Raw genomic sequence first — 17,536 nt, forward strand, 5'->3', positions numbered from 1 at the left:
ACCCATTCTTCTTCTACTGTATTTCTTTCCCCCATTCCGGTCAGTTGTTCCCTTATGCTCTCCCTGAAACTCTGTACAAGCTCTGGTTCTTTCAGTTTATCCAGGTCCCATCTCCTTAAATTCCCACCTTTTTGCAGTGTCTTCAGTTTTAATCTACAGTTCATAACCAATAGATTGTGGTTAGAGTCCACATCTGCCCCTGGAAATGTCTTACGATTTAAAACCTGGTTCCTGAATCCCTGTCTTGCCATTATATAATGTATCTGATACCTTTTAGTATCTCCAGGATTTTTCCATGCATGCAACCTTCTTTAATGATTCTTAAACCAAGTATTAGCTATGATTAAGTTATGCTCTGCGCAAAATTCTACCAGGCGTCTTCCTCTTTCATTTCTTAGCCCCAATCCATATTCACGTACTATGTATCCTTCTCTTCCTTTTCCTACTGACGAATTCCAGTCACCCATGACTATTAAATTTTCGTCTCCCTTCACTACATGAATAATATCTTTTATCTCATCATACATTTCATCAATTTCTTCGTCATCTGCAGAGCTAGTTGGTATATAAACTTGTACTACTGTAGTAGGCGTGGGTTTCGTGCCTATCTTGGCCACAATAATGCGTTCACTATGCTGTTTGTAGTAGCTCACCCGAACACCTATTTTTTTATTCATTATTAAACCTACTCCTGCATTACCCCTATTTGATTTTGTATTTATAACCCTGTATTCACCTGACCAGAAGTCTTGTTCCTCCTGCCACCGAACTTCACTAATTCCCACTATATCTAACTTTAACCTATCCATTTCCCTTTTTAAATTTTCTAACCTACCTGCCCGATTAAGGGATCTGACATTCCACGCTCCGATCCGTAGAACGCAAGTTTTCTTTCTCCTGATAACAACATCCTCTTGAGTAGTTCCCGCCCGGAGATCGGAATGGAGAACTATTTTACCTCCGGAATATTTTACCCAAGAGGACGCCATCATCATTTAACCATACAGTAAAGCTGCATGCCCTGGGAAAAATTACGGCTGTAGTTTCCCCTTGCTTTCAGCCGTTCGCAGTACCAGAGCAGCTATGCCATTTTGGTTAGTGTTACAAGGCCAGATCAGTCAATCATCCAGACTGTTGCCCCTGCAACTACTGAAAAGCCTGCTGCCCCTCTTCAGGAACCACATGTTTGTCTGGCCTCTCAACAGATACCCATCCGTTGTGGTTGCACCTACGGTACGGCTATCTGTATCGTTGAGGCACGCAAGCCTCCCCACCAACGGCAAGGTCCATGGTTCAGGGGGGGGGGGGTATTGTTTATTACTGAGCAAAAAAACTACACTCTTAACAAACACTTAATGTTAGTTCACGTTTTTGGATTCGGCTTTTGATTGCTAGACGCATATTATTATAAAATACGCCTAAGAACCGTGTACTGCACGCTGTTTGACGGCCATTGATCTAATGATCTGCTCATGGGCAAAGTTTGCAAAGTTATTCCTAATTGCTTGTCGACTGGGGTTGCCTGTCTGATGGCCACAATTTGTTTTTCTATTCGTTCTGGTATTAACATTGGTAAATAAGTCTTGTCCATTGTGAACATATAAGAGCACTGAAACTGTAGAAACTGAAGAAAGTTTATGACGAATTGGCGACCACTAGTTGCTTTTATAAGCGTTAATTTCACGTCCGCAGCTCGTGGTCGTGCGGTAGCGTTCTCGGTTCCCACGCCCGGGTTCCCGGGTTCGATTCCCGGCGGGGTCAGGGAATTTCTCTGCATCGTGATGACTGGGTGTTGTGTGATGTCCTTAGGTTAGTTAGGTATAAGTAGTTCTAAGTTCTATGGGACTGATGACCATACATGTTAAGTCCCATAGTGCTCAGAGCCAGCCATTTATTTCAAGTAAATAAATAAACAAAATAAGCGTTTATATTTCAATGGTGAAATTTCAAGATCCTTGCCACCCCATCTTCAGTAACAGTATTTAAATTTATTTATCTATTTTAAACACTCTTTCTTTACTAACGGCATTGCTGGATTTGTAACATAATTTTTTTTACGACATCTCCTGTAAAACACCGTACGTGAAGGAACTATGTACACGGTGCGTAAATAAATGTAAACATCTGAAGACGGGCGGCGCATAAGATAACGTTCTCTCAAAACTCGCGGTTTGAAGCACTGTTTATTGAAGCGAGATGTTGGAAAAGGAGGTGTCATTCATATCAGTGCTTTGCAACGAAACATTAACCTCAGGGGCGCTATAGTTTCGACTGTGAGCTAGGAGCGCTGCTATCAAGTGACCAGTCGGCCCTCAACCTTAAGTAACTACGCTGTTGTCCAAAATTGAAGCAACCAACCGCTATTTCTCTGTCCTTTCGCTAATTCATGACATAATCATACAAACTGTCGTCAGATATCCGTACGATCGTGTTCTCATACCAATGATGACGTGAGGGCAACTATGAAACGGGGTAGTGTTTGCCAATCGTCTCACATCTACATCTACATCTACATCCATACTCCGCAAGCCACCTGACGGTGTGTGGCACAATCGCTGTGTACACAGCCACAGACGGCGTAGTATAGCACAGGGAAGAAACCTACCAGATTCTCTGCTGTGGAGGTCATAGGAAGAATGCAAACACGGCAGTCGCAAGCTGATGTGGCCCGATGGCTTAACGTGTACCATTCTGTTGTTTCTCGAATATGGCGACAGTTTACAGAAACCGAAACTATGTCCCGAAGAGACAGGACTGACGACGTGTGACGTCAGGGAGAGGAGCATTGTTTGGCTCTAAACACTGCACCGAAACTAGCATCTGATCTCGCAGCAGCCACTGGATGTGTTGTATCGAGGCAAACGGTGTAGTGGCCTTTATTGTCAGGAGTGGTGTCGTCAACATGCCACTCGGACGGTCGAACGGTAGACCAATTTTCTTTCGTCGGATGACTCATCATTTGATCTGGAGAGTGATTCTAGACGGATTCGCATCTGGAGGGAACGTGCAACACGATTTCGGGACCCAAACATTGTGGACAGAGACCGATATGGAGGAGGAGCCCTAATGGAGTGGCCAGTGATTATGATGGCCATTCGATCACCTCTTCATAAAATTGTACGAGTGATTCGGGAAGGTTTTACTGCTGTAGGTATGGTGGCACATCTTAGGACCTAATACGCAGTTGTTGCGAGGCGCTGTGGACCCAGACTTAGTACTGATGAACGATAATGCTCGATGTCATACAGCACGGGTGGTTGATGTTTTCTCGGAAACGGAAGATATTGCATGTATTGCTTGGCCTAATCGTTCTCCCGATTTGAATCCTACACAGCATGTTTGGGATGCACTGGAGAGACGGGTTGCATCACGTCAGCATGCACCAACCACTTTCCAAGTCTTGCGAGTAGCTCTGCAGGAAGAATGGGCGTTATGCTTATCCATTACGGATAGTTTAGAACCCGTGACTGTTAACTGAACGTAAATAAGCTACATAAAACTGCAATCACTCACTTTTTTGAATAATTATGTTTTATTCCATGAACCGGTTTTCGAACCTTTTCAGGTTCATCTTCAGATGGTTTATGGAAGTCACATCGTTATTTCTGGCATAATGCTGGGTGCTGGCTCTGTGACAAGAAGATGGAACACGCTGTAATGTATCGCCATGACCGTTGTTTTTCTGTCGATATGGATGTAAATTTAGTTTTTTATTTACGGCGACAGTATGGGCGTCTTTTTACCGTTAGTGTCCATCTGTCTGCCTACATTTTGATGGCCAGTTGGTATATCACTTCACACACTTTTTCACAATCTATAGTAATTTACACTCTAACAGCAAAACTTCGCCGGAATCCAGCATGTGCTACACAACTATATCTTATAACAAATATCTTTGCATAGAGATATGACATAGGCCTACTTCGCACGGATATGTAATTTGTTCTTTTTTTTTACGTGTATAAATGTCGATATAAGGGCACATGTTGAAATCATATTGGCGATAACGTGAGAGCACAAAATAAATAAAAAAATAAATAAATTACTACAAGAATAAACTCCAACTTATCTGATGTCTTATTTCTATTTGTATATTAAAGTATAAAACAGTCATTTTATAGCAAATATTTTAATCAAGATTGGCATTAACTTGAATGCCCAGGAATCAATAATACAGAGTTATTGTATTTGCAATGAGATACAGCTGTTTGTATGACTAAGACCTTTATATTTAAATTTTAAATAATGACAAACCTTCAAATGGACTGTTAACATATTTCTGTTGTTACGTTAACATGCTCTGGAATATTAGTAACAGTAGATTCTGTTTATTTTAGCTAAAGGTATATTTATAAAAGTTATAATGTTTATAATGGACTAAATCTGTTTGTATGACCGTACACCTTATGTTTAAAAACCAAGAACAAAAGTTCAAGTGCATTGTTGACTTATTTTTGTTCTTACATTAAAGTGATCTGGAATATTGGTAAAGGCAGCTTCTGTTTGTTCCAGCTAGAAGTAATGTGTATAAGAGTACTGATTTATGTTAACAGTAGAGGTCTTTACCAATTAGAAATATAGTACAGATTTTATCCCGTGGTAGGATATTTACATTGACACCAGTGTATTTAGGATGTAAGGAGAGGGATGGGGGGTGGGGGATTAGGGAAGGGGGGAGGAACGGGGAGGCAGCATAGGGTTGATTAAGTGGTTACTTCTTTTTAACTAGTAAATCTTTCTAAGTTCTGAAGGAAAAATTTATTTCTCAGTTCAGTTTGGTCATTGAGTACGTAGTCAGATGCTGTATTTGTGTAGATAAATATTTCAATTTCTTGAAGAAGGTCAAGTATCGAGCGTTTGTTGGCAAAATGATTTGGAGATTTTGTTCTACGTTGTTTGCAGAATGATTGTGATTTTCAAGATGTGAGGCAAAGCTGAATTTATTCAGGTTGTTAAGACGGAGTGCATCTATGTGTTCTTTAAGCCTTGTTATGAAGCTTCTACGAGTTTGTCCAATGTAGAAGCTTGGACATGAGTTGCAAATGAGCTTGTATACACCTTACTTTTGATAATGTTGTATGTTGGTGTTGGTGCTGTGTAAAATCTTATTTTGTATTTTATTGTTGGTGACGAACATTATTTTTATGCTTTATGTCTTGGTTGGCAATTGGTGAGAAATCTTCCCTAGGAAAGGCAGGTTATAAATGTGGTCTTCTTGTTTGTGGGTGGTTGTTCAGCAGTTGGTTGATTTAATTTTGCTGTATGGATTAGTTTATTTATTATTGCAGGGTGTACCCATTGCTGATTTAATAATTTCTGTTTCTTTTTGTCTTTCACTTGTGTCCGTTGGAATTTTAAGCATGCGATTAACCATTGTTCTGAAGAATGCTTTTCTATGTTGGTCTGGATGGCAAGAGGATTTGTGTATGGTAATATTCGTGGTTGTTGGCTTTCTGAAAATTTGAAATTTATGCTTTTGATTTTTATTTGAGGTGGTTAAATGAAGATAGTTAATGCCTTCTGGTGTTTCATGTTCTATTGATTACATCCATATCGACAGATAAACAATAGTCATGGCGATACATTAAAGCGTGTTCCATCTTCTTGTCACAGAACCAGCGCCCAGAATTATGCTAGAAATAACGATGTGACTTTCAGAAACCATCTGAAGATGAACCTGAAAAGGTTCTAAAACCGGTTCATGGAATAAAACATAATTATTCAAAAAAGTGACTGATTGCAGTTTTATGTAACTTATTTGCAAAGAATGGGCGTTATTGCCTCAACATGAGATTGATGACATCGTTCACATCATACCCCATCGTAGTCTAACCTGTGCTGCTGCCAAAGATGGTCACGCCCCATACTGAACAAATTAACCAGTTGTCAGAATGTGTATGCAAATCCGTTAAGTTGGAAAAACCGAAGAGCATTTTTGTCTACTATTATGCATGCTGCTTTTGTTTATGTTCTGTATTCCTTATATTGCTTCCACTTTGCTACCACCTGTTTTTACTGTATTGTGCCAAAATATATGCAGCCTTGCAAAATTTCCGTTCGTTGCTTAAATTTTGGACACCAGTGTACGTGAATCAGACCTGGTGATCACAAGACACTGCCCATGTCCGGCGTAGAGGAAGCGCACGAGAATCCTAAGTCTATGACTCTGGTACGATCCTTACTACTGTACTATATCCAGTTTTTGTGTCGCTCACTTGTTCCGCTTTAGGAAATCAAACCAAGATCACGTTTAGCGAAACCGTCTCTGGCGCATAACTTCAATTTACGTGATCAACGGCTTGATTGGCTAACTTAAGTGCTAATTAACTCGGAAACGGCGTAACGTATCAATCTTTCTTCTTGACGGTTATTACACAGCACAACTTACCCTCAACATCGTTAAAAGCTGACTGTTTCTGACGACCCTGTATAATAGAAGCAACATGGAACGTTTATCCGTGGGGAAAAATAATTTATCTATATGTTAGTGAAGCAAGTGCATTTTCAATGTCGTTTTCCAGCCTCAACGATGCTACTTCTCCAGCAGGCTTTTTACCAGCACAACGTAACTTTCAGCTACTCTGTAACGCAGTAACCTGTGCATAACACTTTTAAAGGCTTCTCAAACTCGTTTGTCATTGCCCTGGATAACTAAGCCAATGTTTTCATTCAGAATAGTTTTATGAATGTCAGTCCGCTGTAGATTACTTCCTTCAATTTTTCTCACTCACCGTTCAGGTACCTGAAAGCATCTCTATCCTTGTTCTTTATATATTTCTTCATAAGGCCGAGTTTCATGTGAAAAGGAAGCAGAATAATTTTACTTCGATCTGCTTACGAACGTGGAGTGGAACTTTCCTTGGAGATCGGTGTTTTCCGCTGTAGTATGCGTGTCTGTGCCTACTGCCTCACTCACACAGAAAACAGTGGTATTTTGTGAATCCCAACAGCATGCCCTACAATGGTGCACTCACCTTGAGGTCTCCACAGATCTGCAAGTTACTCTCTAAGTACATAATGCTTTCCAGAAGTAATTTTCTCTGGGGTACATGCTTCCTTCATATGGACCGCCCACTGGACTTGGTGTGGTGTCACCGCCAGACACCACACTTGCTAGGTGGTAGATTAAATCGGCCGCGGTCCATTTAGTACATGTCGGACCCGCGTGTCGCCACTGTGTGATCGCAGACCTAGCGCCACCACAAGGCAGGTCTCGTGATACGAACAAGCACTCGCCCCAGTTGTACGGACGACCTAGCTAGCGACTAGATGTACGAAGCCTTTCTCTCTCATTAGCCGAGAGACAGAATAGCCTTCAGCTAAGTTAATGGCTACGAACTAGCAAGGCGCCATTAGCCTTACAGTGATTGTAATTAAAGTCTCCTGTGTATAGTCAAGAGTGATGTACCACAATGATTGATTAAAGATAAGTATTAATCCAGCTACGTACTTTTCTTCATAGCATTAATTACATAGCCTGTTCCTGTACTTCACGCCCGTCTGCGTTAGTCTAGCGTGCATTTTCTGCTATCTCGATCTACAAGGTGTTGGCCCAGCTGCCGACACATCACATGGCGACGAATCTACAAAGGATCTTGTGTTTTACTTTGCCCTAATTTATTTGTGTCATGGCTTCGCCAGATGTACTGTCCGAATTTTATCGCTTGCAGAATCAGCAGACGCAGGCGTTATTGGATGCCCTTGGACAGCTCGTCCAGGGTCAACGTGCCATTCAAACCGATGCGGCGGCCGCCGCTTCACCGGTACCGCAGCCACAACCTGCCGTTGCACCACCATTTCGAAGGTTTGATGAAACCCACGAGACTTGGCGGGAATGGTCCCGCCAGTTTGCCTTCCACCTCGCCGCCTACAGAATTCAAGGTAATGAGCGGCAGCTGTTTTTGCTTTCTTGTGTCGGTGTGTCCACCTACCGTGTGATAGTGAAATTGTTTCCCCGACGCGACGTAGCAACTCTGTCCTACGAGGAAATTTTGTCTGCTTTAGATGCCTATTTCAAAGCAACAGTTAATGTGGTTGCAAAACGGTATACGTTTTTTCGTACAAAACGTACGGCCGGTCAAACTAATAGGGAGTGGGTAGCAACATTGCAAGGACTTACTAGGGACTGTGCCTTTGACTGTGACTGTGGTCTTTCTTATTCAGATACAATGGTACGTGATGCAATTGCACAGAACGTTTCTGATGTTCGCATACGGGAGCAAATATTGAAACTAGTTAATCCCTCCCTTCAACAAGTGATAGACATATTGGATAGACAAGACACACTTGACTGTGCTCAGGACTCTTTTGAAACTTCGCCAGCAGTGTGTAACATCAACCGGCCCGCCGGGCAGCTAACTGCCATCGCACAAACAAACGCAGCTGCCGCCGCGTTATAAACCAGGTGTGCCGCGCCAGCCCACAAATGCAGTGAAATCATGCCCGCGGTGTGCTACTAGACATTCGCGTGAACATTGCCCGTCACGCCAAGCTATTTGCTTTTCTGTAATAGGAAAGGACATGTTCAAAGTGTTTGCCAGAAAAAGCTCCGATCAGACAATCACAATCATTCCAGGCCCTTTGCTTCGCGCCGGAATCGAACCAAGGACACTCAGGATAGTGGACCTTCGCCCATGGACATTCATGTAGTTAATTCCACTTCGTCAAGTGACACTTTCTCTAACAGTGACTGTGTTCGTCCCACAAAAACTGTGCGTCGACGTCGCCGGAAATCACGTCCATTAGCAAGTGATTCTGTACAAGTGTCTGTTCCAATTGCACAAAACAGTCGCTCTTGTCGTCGGCAGGACAATAAACTTTTTGTGGACTTTGACTTTGAAGGCAAAGTGATACCATTCCAGCTCGATACCGGAGCTGCAGTTTCATTGCTCAATCACGACACGTACAAACAACTGGGCGCACCTCCGTTCCGTGCCGCAAATGTTCAATTAAAAAGTTATTCCGGACAGACAATTCCTGTGTTAGGACAGTGCACTCTTTTTGCAACATTTAAAGGACAAACAAAACTTGTGTCATTTTACGTTCTTCGTTCTTCTACTGCAGTGAACTTGTTTGGCTTAGATTTATTTCAGTTGTTTAACATGTCTATTGTAAATCAGGTCCTATCAGTGAATCAGACTGTGCCTTCAGACAGTGTTTCTCGCTTATGTGACGAATTTGCAGACATTTTTGCACCGGGCTTAGGTTGCGCTAAAAACTATGCAGCACATTTGGAACTGAAAGTACACGCGCAACCGATATTTTTCAGAGCGCGCAATGTTCCTCACGCATTGCGTCATGAGGTCGCAAGAACATTGAACAATGTAGAATCGCAAGGTGTGAGTGAATGTGCGCAATGCCTCTTCCCTTTCAGCTCTGCTTCATCGCGTACGCCGTGCAGGTGTTCCGTTTCTCTGGACGACGGAACGCGAACGCGCTATTCGCCAGTTGAAATCGGCGTTGCTTTCTAATACTTGCCTCACGCCTTTCGATCCCCAGAAACCGCTTTTGTTGATGGTAGATGCATCGGATTTCGGGATCGGTGCTGTGCTTGCGCACAAAGTTGGCTCCCATGATCGCCCTATTGCCTTTGCGTCCAAATTGCTCTCGTCTGCGCAAAGAAATTATTCCCAGATAGAGAAAGAAGCTTTGGCTCTCGTGTTTGGTGTTACTAAGTTCCATGATTTCTTGTATGGTCGTCATTTTACCATCATCACAGACCACAAACCTTTGACATCGCTTTTTCATCCGAACAAGGCTGTACCTCCACGTACAGCGCAGAAATTCATTCGCTGGTCTATTTTCCTCTCGCAGTACCGCTACGATATCTTGTATCGGTCCACTGCTAAGCACGGAAACGCCGATGCGTTGTCCCGTTTGCCTGTTGCTGAGGATAAAGCATTCGATTCTTCCGAACTTGCTTGCATGTTCATTGATTCGGAAACGGATGAAGTGGTCGAATCGTTTCCGATCGATTTTCGTCGTGTAGCTACAGCCACAGCTGCTGACCCTGTCCTTGCTACTGTTTTCCGTTTTGTTGCTACGCAATGGCCTTTGTCAAAGTCTCGGATCGAGGATCCGTTGGTTCGCCGATTTTTTGCTCACAAGGAGAGACTTTTTGTTCGACGTGGTGTTTTGTTGTTGCGTTCTGATAATGATCAGTCCAGAGTCGTGGTCCCACGTTCGTTACAGTCCTCTGTTTTACGGCTTCTTCACCAAGGACATTGGGGTATAGTGCGAACGAAACAACTTGCTCGTCAGCACTGTACTTGGTTCGGAATCGATGCTGCGATTACGAATATGTGTTCTTCTTGCATGGCGTGTGCCGCACAACAATCCGCACCGCCGCGGAAAGTCTTTGCATGGCCAAAAGCCACTTCCCCTTGGCAACGCTTGCACATTGATTTTGCTGGTCCATTCTGGAATGCTCGATGGTTGGTCCTGGTCGACGCCTTCAGTAATTTTCCTTTTGTTGTCCGGATGTCTTCCATGACGTCCTCCGCCACCATCCAAGCGTTGTCTGCTATCTTTTGCATTGAAGGTCTTCCGCAGACTATTGTTTCCGACAATGGCCCACAATTCATGTCCGCAGAATTTCAGTCATTCTGCCAGGCCAATGGTATTCAACATCTGACGTCCGCGCCGTTTTCGCCTCAGTCAAACGGTGCCGCTGAACGATTGGTCCGGACTTTCAAGTCACAGATGTTGATATTGAAAGAGTCGCATTCTCGGGAGGACGCGTTGTTGCTCTTTTTGTCTTCGTATCGCTCTCAGCCCCGAGATGGTCGCTCGCCGGCTGAGTTGCTCCATGGTCGTCCTCATCGCACCTTGAGGTCTTTGCTGCATCCGCCGCATCAGGTTCCTGTGCAGCGGCAGACTCCTGCTTTTGCTCCTGGCGACGTTGTATTTTATCGCAACTATCGAGGTTCACGGCGTTGGCTCGCAGGGCGCAATCTTCGCTGCCTCGGCCACGCGATGTATTTGGTTTTGGGGGCCTCTGGTGAGGTGCGTCGGCATCTCAATCAGCTGCGCCTCTGTCGTCGCACGGGTTCTGCCGCTCCCCGTCTGCTTTCAGCGACGGTGCCGTCCGGTCAGCGCCCTGGGGTCCCATCTACTGGCTCGCCTCATCCCCAGGTGTTACCGACGATGCCTTCCATTTTGCCCCATGGCGACGCGCCGCCGCAGCAGCCGCCGCCGCCGCCGCCGCCGCAGCCGCCGGTCCTCCGGCCGGCGCCGCCTGCATTCGACGCTTCGCTGCAGCCGCCAAGCGCCTCCCAGGGTCACGCGCCGCCGATCGCTTTCCGTGACCAGCTGTCCTCCGCCATGGAACTCTTGCCCGCTCCGGACCACATGACGTCATCGCGCGTCGGCTACCCCGACGCAATGGAGGTCGACCCTTCGGCCCCTCCTGTCTCTTTACGGGCGCATACACCGCATGTTGACGTGCACCCTGGACTAGGTTTTCAGGCGTTTCCTAGCTCCCCTCGGACCGAATGGCCGGGTGCGGGTGGCACAGCCTCGTCTGTTGTTAGGCTCCCCACCTCATCGCGTACGTCAACATGGGGTCCTCCCCACGGCGGGCGGAAGCCTTATCTCACGACCGTTCGCCGATTTGCGGGGGAGGAATGTGGTGTCACCGCCAGACACCACACTTGCTAGGTGGTAGATTAAATCGGCCGCGGTCCATTTAGTACATGTCGGACCCGCGTGTCGCCACTGTGTGATCGCAGACCTAGCGCCACCACAAGGCAGGTCTCGTGATACGAACAAGCACTCGCCCCAGTTGTACGGACGACCTAGCTAGCGACTAGATGTACGAAGCCTTTCTCTCTCATTAGCCGAGAGACAGAATAGCCTTCAGCTAAGTTAATGGCTACGAACTAGCAAGGCGCCATTAGCCTTACAGTGATTGTAATTAAAGTCTCCTGTGTATAGTCAAGAGCGATGTACCACAATGATTGATTAAAGATAAGTATTAATCCAGCTACGTACTTTTCTTCATAGCATTAATTACGTGGTCTGTTCCAGTACTTCACGCCCGTCTGCGTTACTCTAGCGTGCATTTTCAGCCATCTCGATCTACAAGGTGTTGGCCCAGCTGCCGACACATCACTTGGAGGTATGAAATTCCTACAGCTTTTAACCTAAGCTTTGATGCGTCAATGAATAGTCCAGTCCCCTAGTCTCTGCGCCACATTGAATGCTGTCATAAAACCATTCACAACGAAGCAAGCATTTAGCTTATCACATATTGCCGACATATTGTTGATTGGAACAGTGACTATAGGTGCAACTTTTATTATGCCTATTAGCTACCTGTTTTGGTACACCGTATCATCACCTCACCAACCCCGACAAGCAGTCGCCACGCTTGCTTCCGAGATAGGTGTGCCAGATACTTGAAGTATAACCCAAATAGCACCAATATCTTTTAGTCTGTAGTGGCATTTTTTAGTGCGTAGTGAATACCGATTTCGGTACGCAGTACCACTGGCAAGTAGTCGCCACTTTTGCTTCCCAAGTAGGTGCGTCAAACCGTTAGTCAGAATACGACTATTAACAAAAACATAATACTTCTGTTTAGGTTAGTCTCACTTTTTAAATATTAAATGAAATTTTCACCCGCGTCCTGTAATTTGGCACATTAACATGTGGTTCTAGAAGATTCCTCAGTTTCAGCCTGGATCTTAGAAGCTCAGCTTTGTTTTTTGGTGGGTGTAGGTCTCGAATTAAATAACTTAGATCGCCTTGAATTAGTCTGTGTGGCTCACTTATTGATTCAGGTTCGAAATGAGGATCTCATGGTGTTGAATCAAACGGTATTGGATGGGATGTTTCCTCTGTGCGGGCTTCGTTGACATCTTCCTCTATGCTGCAGCCCCTGGTGGATTCATTGCTGGCACGTCATTCCCACGTGAAACTGGTTGGATATCTGACAGGATGTTGAGGTGTGCAACTTACAAGCTCTTCTTTCTTGACAGACCCTTGTGAACAGCAGGTACTATGTAGCAATACCAGTTATCTGCATTATTGGTAGGCTCCCTCCAAATTGTGAGGACACTGAGCATATACTTTTATTGATCTACTCATGTAAATCTGCAAAACGAGAATTGCCGCTAATATGAGGTGCCCACGATTTATCTTTACCTTCTGACGTCACATCTAAATAATGGTGGTAGGCTGTTTTCAGTAGTGAAGTAATATGACTTTTCTGATGGCCAAATACCACATTTCCACAACAGAGCTGGCCAAAATTGTTTAAGCAAATCAGTGATGTCACTACTTTTTTTAGATGAGTCTGCTCATGAATTCAAAGTGAAACAGCAGAACACATTTTTAGCAACTGCAAATAGCTAACGAAATCAAAAGAGTTATTTATAATCATTGATAAAAAGATATAAAAGTCGTATTGCATTTTGGCTATGATATCCCACCGGGTGGGTCCAGCCGCTTGTCGAAAAGGGTGTACCTTTTTCGCGCATATTGGCTACTTTCCTTGCGGGTAAGCAAGAGTTGTGCCGTATGTGTATTGGTAGGCTGTAGTGTACTTAATGCGTGTATAGTGTAATTTTGTGTATGTGTTTAATATGATGAGTGGATGAAAGAGGGTGAACTAGCTACTGGCACATAGCCTACCCCTCGCAAACAGCATCAAGAGCCACGCCGAGTTTAATGTCTCCGTGCGATGGACGGATTACCATGAGCAGCGACACATGCCTCCACTTGGTGGGAAACTTCGTAGAGGTTTAGAATTTAATCCTGGATTTTTGTGCAAATATTGGTGATCAGGAACTTTACTTACCACCTATCCTACCATTGTCTGCCAAATACCGGCACTGAAAATTTCATCCACCACCAGTCGAGAGCTAACGCCCACGTGTGCGATTGAGACCTTGGCTGTGGGTGCAGGTTTGGACATTGGTATTTTGATGTAAGGAAGCGTCCCAGGCTTATACAGGACCATTTAATAAGTAATGCAGCTTTTTATCTGAAAGCAGTCTGGCTTCATTCAGGATTCCAGTACACCATATTATTCCCATTGTTTTGGCTAATGGTTCAAATGGCTCCGAGCACTATGGGACTCAACATCTGAGGTCATAAGTCCCCCAGAACTTAGAACTACTTATACCTAACTAACCTAAGGACATCACACACACCCATGCCCGAGGAAGGATTCGAACCTGCGACCGTAGCGGTCGCACGGTTCCAGACTGAAGCGCCTAGAACCGTTCGGCCACACCGGTCGGCTGTTTTTGCTACAAACCTTATTTTTCCACACAACCTTCATTCAGTGCGAAGGCCTTACGCCACCTTACTGGGAGGCTCTGTATGACTGCAGAACATCATTGCACCGGTCGACGTCGGAGACGTCGTCTCGCTGCATCAGTAGCCTCCTCACCACCCACGTACTGCTTTGCGCAGCGTCCATCGTTTATTGGACCAAACAAATGGAAATCGGAAAGTGAAAGACAAGTGCTGCAAGTCGGCTGAGGAATTTCAGCCCAGCGACGTTCTGTGAGCTATTCTCGGTGTGCAGACTTGTGTGAGGCTTTCCGTTGTCATGTTAGTTAGTTAGTTAGTTAGTCAGTTGGTTGGGTGTTCCATTGATCAGTCGCAGGGTGCGGTAGCCGTTATGATGCGGCACGTGTCAAGTTCACAAGACATGCACATATGAAACAAGATTTTTTAATATATACATATTACAATGCAGAGTTAAGGATTAATATTTCCATTATTTATCCCATTCCCTTAAATGACGCAAATTCTTATACTATATTTATAGATTTATTTATTCCTATTCAAGAATTCTTCTATGGTATAGGAGCTGTCAAGGAGATATGATTTCAGTTAATTTTTTTGAAGCTATTGCTGCTGTCTGTCAGACATTTTATTTCATCTGGTAATTCGTCGAAAATTTTTATAGCAGCATATTTTACCCCTTTCTGTGACAAAGATAGGTTGAGTAAAGGATAGTGTAAGTCTTTCTTTTTCTGGTATCATAATCATGAATGTCACTGTTGTTTTAAACTGGCCCATGTTGTTGAGAACAAATTTCGTTAGTGAGTAAATGTACTGTGAGGCTGTTGTAATAATTCCCAATCTTTTAATAAGATGCCTACACGATGTGCGACTATGAACCCTACACATTATTCTAACCACTTTCTTTTGAGCAGTGAATACTTTTTGTGTAAATGTTGAGTTACCCTAAAATATTATTCTGTATGACATCAGAGAGTGAAAGTATGTTAGCTTACCAATTTCTATATCCTCAAAATTGGCAATTATTTTGATTGCAAAAGTTGCTGAACCTAGTCGTTTTAGAAGACCGAAAATATTAATTTTCCAATTAAGATTATCATCTATGTGTATACCCAAAAACTTAGTATGCTCTACCCTGTCTACTGACTTTTGTTGATGTGTTATATTTATTGAAGGAACTGTACTTTTTGCAGCAGAAAATTGGATGTACTGTGTTTTTTTTCAGTTTAGAGCAAGCCCATTTTCAGAAAACCAATTAATTACTTTTCCAAAGACCTTATTTGTATCATTTTCAATTGGAGTTTCTTTTACCGGATTAATAATTATGCTTGTATCATCAGCAAATTGTGTCAGTTCAGCTTCCTGTTTCAGATAGTAAGGGAGATCGTTCAGATACATCAAGAACAGAAGAGGATCCACGATTGAAACCTGTGGAACACCTAATGTAATTTCACCCCAGTTATATGAAGTGGCTAACTTATTTAAATCACTTAACCCATATAAGGAAACTGTTTGCTTTCTGTTCTGTAGGTACGACGTAAACTATGCTATTCCATTTAAACTATAGAACTGTAATTTCTGTAACAAAGTCATGGTTCACACAATCAAATGCTTTCGACAAGTCACAGAAAATTCCTATTGGTGACATTTTACTATTTAAACACTCCATTATGTGGACACTGAAACTGTATATTGCTGTCTCAGTGGAACAGCATTTTTGAAATCCGAACTGTGATTTACTAAGTATCCCATTACTGTTGAGATGGCTAACCACTCTTGAGCAAATTACTTTCTCGAAGATTTTTGAAAATGCTGTAAGGAAGGATACTGCCCGATAATTATTTACATCTGTGGTGCCCCACTTTCTGTAGAGCGGCCTGACAATGGCATGTTTTAACCTGTCTGGCAAAGCGGAGAAGACAGGGAAGTTCGTTTGCATTTGTGTGGCGACGTATACGTTGGCTTACTTTCTTCGATTTCCCGAGCGTAGCACAATACAATTGGGAGTTGGTAGTCGCACTAGGAGGGAGGAAGGCCGCCGTGATGACTTTACCCGCTGAGGGTGCGGCTTTGAACTTTTTCTTTGGAGGAGAGGTATTGTGGCGCCACTCCACGGACTGCAGTTTTGTTTACTGTTCGAGGAGATGAACCCACGTTTCATCGCCTCGCCTGTGACGAAGTTCGGCGACAAATTGTCACGATTAGCCCCGTAACGCGCAAGCAATTCCGCACAGATGGTACTTTGTCGGTCGCTCTTTATGGTCTTCAGTTAGGCGGCGATGAGCCCAACGGACACACACACACCTTTTGAGTGCTCTAACTGGTGCACGAGTGTGTTGACACTGCCAACAGAGACATCAAGTTGAGCAGCGAGGTGTTTAATTCTGATCTGTCGATGACCTCGAATGAGGGTGTCTGTACGTTCCAACATTGCAGAAGTCACATTTGTGCGTGGTCGGCAGTCACGGGGGAGATAGGACAGGTTCGTGCGACCTTGTTGCGATGACGACACACGTCGCTCCCCTCTCACTGGCAGGTCTCCGCAGACACCATGCAAGAGCCTATAAATATCTGCGATGCCCCGGTTTTCCACCAAAAGAAACTCAATGACAGCTGTAAGCTTGGAACGCCCCCTGTTTCAGACGCCATTTTGAAGGCTAGGTACAGCTCCACCACTTATCGCAACTTCATGTAACTGTAGGGTATGAAGAAATTGGCATAGAAAAATATATGTTGAATTACCTATTGAACGTCACTCGTACATTACAAAAACCACTGTTACGTACTGCATCTCGGAAATAAGTGCTAACGATTCCGCACCAATTACACATTGGATTTCAGTCCGAATTTTCATACTCAAACGAAGAGAGGAACAGGGACAAACAGGGTATTAAACTGACCAACGTGAGTTCTAGTTCTGCTTGTAGGTAATCTTTTTGTTATTAATAGTAATTTAATTAGCGATTTGTGGCAAAATTCAAAGATCTCAGGAATAGCTGTAAATGAAGCGTGATAAATATCAAATTACAGCGAAAGTTGAAACTTCCCTGCTTTCTTTTGGTCTATATGAGCATCGTTCGATATTAAGGTATATTATGCCTCACACTTCCTGAACAAAACGTGAAAACAAAAAAAAATGGAAAAAAGGCAATCGTTTTAGGGAATGATTTGCTAAAAAAGTGTAAAATGAAATACATTGGAGAAACATTTGATACGCCTTTGAATATCACTTGAAATCATGTACAGCAAATAAGGTAGTGATGGAGAATTTAAAGTT

Source organism: Schistocerca piceifrons, chromosome 7 (assembly GCF_021461385.2).
Source record: "Schistocerca piceifrons isolate TAMUIC-IGC-003096 chromosome 7, iqSchPice1.1, whole genome shotgun sequence".
Classification (NCBI taxonomy): domain Eukaryota; kingdom Metazoa; phylum Arthropoda; class Insecta; order Orthoptera; family Acrididae; genus Schistocerca; species Schistocerca piceifrons.